At 39.1% G+C, this 4,427-nt stretch overlaps 1 pseudogene; it reads right to left on the minus strand.

Annotated features, from left to right (window-relative positions):
* Positions 1-2,993: 2,993 nt before the first annotated feature.
* LOC147433241 (uncharacterized) lies at positions 2,994-3,713 on the minus strand (annotated as a pseudogene).
* Positions 3,714-4,427: the final 714 nt, after the last annotated feature.

Below are 4,427 nucleotides of genomic sequence, written 5' to 3' on the forward strand. Positions count from 1 at the left end.
TGTACAAAAGGATTGGTAGATTTTATTTCCATACTCATGATCTTAGCTTTCTTAACACCAGGCCCACTCAATACTCTCCAGATAGTCCTTACTAAGCACCTTTGGCCCTTTGTCAAGTCCCTAAAAGTCAAGTCTGGGTGGTCTTTTGACCTTTGGATACTGGTTCTGGGTACCCTAAAAGTTTAAAATTAGAAATCCTATCAAATTTCATTCCTATTGATCACAAGCTTTCTGCCTAGCTACACCAAACTCAATTTGGAGTTGACTATCAAAAGTTAGAGAAATTTTGGTGAACTGCACTTGAAAAAACACTGAAACCAGTTTTAGGATGAAGGATTTTTGCTTGTATCATGACAAATGTGGAGTGCTTAACACTTCTAGAATCTCAATGTGAGTTTTCACCTCCAAATTAGGGCTAGAGACATCATACGTGTATGATGTCTACTGTGGCCGAATCAAGTGATTTTTACTCCAGAGGATCTTTATCACTTGGGAAACTCTCAGCAACTTTCACTTATATTTCTACCCAAGGTACTCCTTGATGCATACAAGAAGATTAAGCGATCACAACAAATTTTGGATGTCAAAATTTCTCAAAATCAACACTTTTTCACCTTTACCTTCTTGTATCTGTAAAATTCTAGTGAAAAAGTATGGATCTAAGTCAGTTAAAATTTTGCAAGCAAGCTTAACACATCATTTCCCAACCCCCCTATGTGGTCAAAAGTGAAATTTGACTTTCAGATATGGCCTTGAGACATCATAAGCGTATGATGTCTACCTGCTCAAAATTGGCCCAAATTTGGTATGTAAGCTTGTCTTGTTGTGCTTAACAGCCTGGTAAGCTCAGATAGCCCTAGATCAAAATCAGATCACTTACCTAAAGCTACTATAAATAGAAAAACGCTTCAATGCCACACATGGATTAGGAAACGCTTTTATCACCTCACAAATCACTCAACCACCACAACAAGTACTCTAATCTACAAATCCTAACTAAATCTACCTTGTCACAGACCCTCGGCAAAACACACGCTTCTCGGCTATCCACTAGATCTTGGAATAACCTCTTCCAAATCCACTTAAGACAAATTCTTTCTTTAGTTGAAACTAAAGCAAGCAGCCATCACACGAGTGTTAGTAGGAATACCTACCTAAGTCCTTGTATCTCCACCAACGGTGCCAATGTTGCGGGAGAGAATCATACCACCTATAAAGTTTATGCAACACAACCTAGATCAACATAATGTCATTCGTGGACACAAATGACATGATAGGCACACGGAGGAAATCTCTTTAGCTTGTTGGACTGAGACAATCCTACACATACAACACTCAATAAGGACAACTAAACCACAATCTACAATCTCACTGCTCTCAGCTCCACCACCTATCCACATACACACAACGGAAGGAAACCCATCACACCATGCTAGAATCATACGAAACTTAAGGAACACCATCCCATCACTAGGATACACCTGTTCCAAAGACTCTACACTCAAAATCCTCACTCAAAACCCATCTGCAATGGATGCGTATAAAGACAAAATAGATTTGTGAAGTGCCCAAAACCGAAATCTATGAGTGCCTATACGTAGCTTATGTTGCCATGATTCTAATGACTACTTGCACCCGGAAAATAGACATCGTTTGATACATTTATGGAATTGGAGCTGATCTCTTGAGATAGCTAATTCCAGTGTTAGAAGATTTTAGCTACTAGCGTTAGAAGATTTCAGACAGTAAACTGGACATAAAATCAGAAACTGAACTGGAATTTAGATAGTAGAATAAAGACCAAACTATGTTTTGAAAATAATATTCAGATTCAGATTCAAAGTACTGAATACAGAGTAAGTGTAACTGGAATATCTGTCGTGATTAGAATTTTAGATAAAAGATTACATTGAGTATGATATGATTTACAGAGAGAATACAACTGACAACAACCGCCAATGATTGACAACTCAAGTACAAATGCCGCTGAAATGCTAACCCGACTATGCTCAAAATTGTGCTAATCCAAATGTCAACCCGATTATAATGTAATGGGCCCTATTTATATACCTTGGGTTTACCATAGTAATTACCGGAGTAATTACTGACAAATTCATTGCCCGTCTCATAAGAGAACGTTTCCACTTAGTGAAGTTGTCTCAACCGTCTACATCCTTCCTCCTTTCTTGAATTTTGGCAAGATTCCAAAATTTCTGAAAAATTCCCCTATCTGATTCTGATTTGAGACTAAAAAATCCACCGTCTGGTTCTTATGTTGGAGATTGGACTTGACCAATGATAGAGAGGCCATACAAAGATTGTGAGAGGCCTTTGTGAAACTCTTCTATGAAGCAGCCATAACGATTAAAACGGACTTGCAACCCTTGATCTGTCATTTGTCCAACTGATGCTAAATTCTTTGTGATTGAAGGTACATATAGAACATCTCCCAATGTGTTGCATGTCCCGTCTTTTTCTAGCAATGGAACTGAACCAACATGTGTAATCCGATGCATAGTATCATCACCTGTAGCGACAAACTCATCCTCTTCTAACTTCTCTTTTCTGTCAAACCATTCACCATGATATGTCATATGATTTGTGGCACCACTATCTAAATACCAATCATTTGTATGATGTGGTTCCACCATGCTTCCAGCAACATACTCCATAGGAAATAAATGTCCACTCAATCTATTGTCATATATATTTTGATCATGAGGATTGTATCCAGCAAAGTTTCCTCCATGTCTGCCATAACCTCGGCCTCTTCCACCACGATCACGGTTTTGATTTAGCCTTGTGTAACATTCTCTTTGGAAGTGACCATAAATGCCACATCTGTTACAATATCCATCTCTTTGAGGATGTACAAATTGCCCACCTCCACGTCCACGAGTTCGGGCTCTCCCCTTGCCTCTTTGGCTATAATCATTGTAACTTTGACTTTGTTGGTTTTGCCATTGACCTCTTCCAGCATTGTTTCCACGACCCTAGTTTCCTCTTACACCTCTATTGTTTCCACGACCTCTAGAGTAAAAAACCTGATCTCTGGAATAGTTATTTGATGTAGAAGGACCTGACTTGCCTAACTTCACCTCTTCTTGCAAACAAAGGTTTACTAACTCTTCAAAATCAGGCATGTGTCCTCAAACAGATATAGATGTATTCAATGACTTGTATTCCGGTCCCAAACCATTCAATGTCACTGAAACTAAGTCATCATCTGGAAATTCAACATTAATGCTCGCAAGATCTTCCTATATTTGCTTTATGTCTGTCACATAATCTGATATGGATCTATTTCCTTGCCATACACAATGTAACCTTTGCTTCAAGTGAACTTTTCGTGGTTCTGTATTGGAGCTGTTGATTCTTGCTAGTATCTCCCATGCTTCCTTTGGAGATTGAGCCTTCTTCACATGTGGTATAAAGAAGTCACTAATGCATAGTGAAATCCAATGCATCACTTTCCTTGAATTCTCGATCCACTTCTTGTAAGCTTCTACTCGTGCTTGCCATGTTTTATGTGCTTCAACATTCTCTCTATTTGGTTCCAAACCAACCTCGGGACACTCTTGTTCACCTATAATATAATCGCATAAACCTTTGCCCATGATAAAGTTCTCCATCCTATAAGACCATATGCTATAGTTTTCTCTAGTTAGCTTCTCTCCAGCAATCTGTGTGACTTGAGTTGAACTTTTTGTCATCTTTACTCTCTCAATTTCTTCCAAAGGATTTTGAAAAAATTTCGGTAGAGTTTCGTTTGTATTTGGACAATATCTCAAGTGACAATCTCAACCAAAGTGCTCATAAACACTGATAGAAAATCTCTCACTGCCAAGGGAAAATCCACTGCCTCACTTTGCCACAGACTGACTCAATACTATGCATAAATACTCTAAAACAATGTCCACATGGACCTGTATGCAAATGCAATCCATACGTTGTCCTGTACCACATATCCATACATCCACCTTCTTCCCATAGTCGTAAACGACATATGAGGTCTTTCGCGGGGCCAGTCGGGGGTTCGCTCCAATACCTAATCCACCTTGCCAAGGTACCAAAGCTCCCAAGGCAAGGCTTCAAAAAACCTTACTCAACCCTCATAAAGACTACAGTTTTCCAAAATACATTAACCGCATATCCATACATAACCACAAAGTACTCAATCTGACAATATAACCGCCTCAACTTCTTCCCACAACCTTTCTTACATAGGCGGCTGTGCATAACGGACCTATAACAACCAAACATAATCTTCGATAACACAATATCATGATGCAAAAGCCCTATGTCGCTCTCCAAAACCTGTGTAAATGCTGAATTCTTCACCTCTAACGTGTAAATCTACAGCCGAGTGCAAAACTGCACATCTTCTATGCTTGTGTGAACTGGCTGTTTGTTGCAGAAAATTGCAG

This window comes from Adiantum capillus-veneris, chromosome 20, assembly GCF_014529385.1.
Source record: "Adiantum capillus-veneris isolate H3 chromosome 20, ASM1452938v2, whole genome shotgun sequence".
Classification (NCBI taxonomy): domain Eukaryota; kingdom Viridiplantae; phylum Streptophyta; class Polypodiopsida; order Polypodiales; family Pteridaceae; genus Adiantum; species Adiantum capillus-veneris.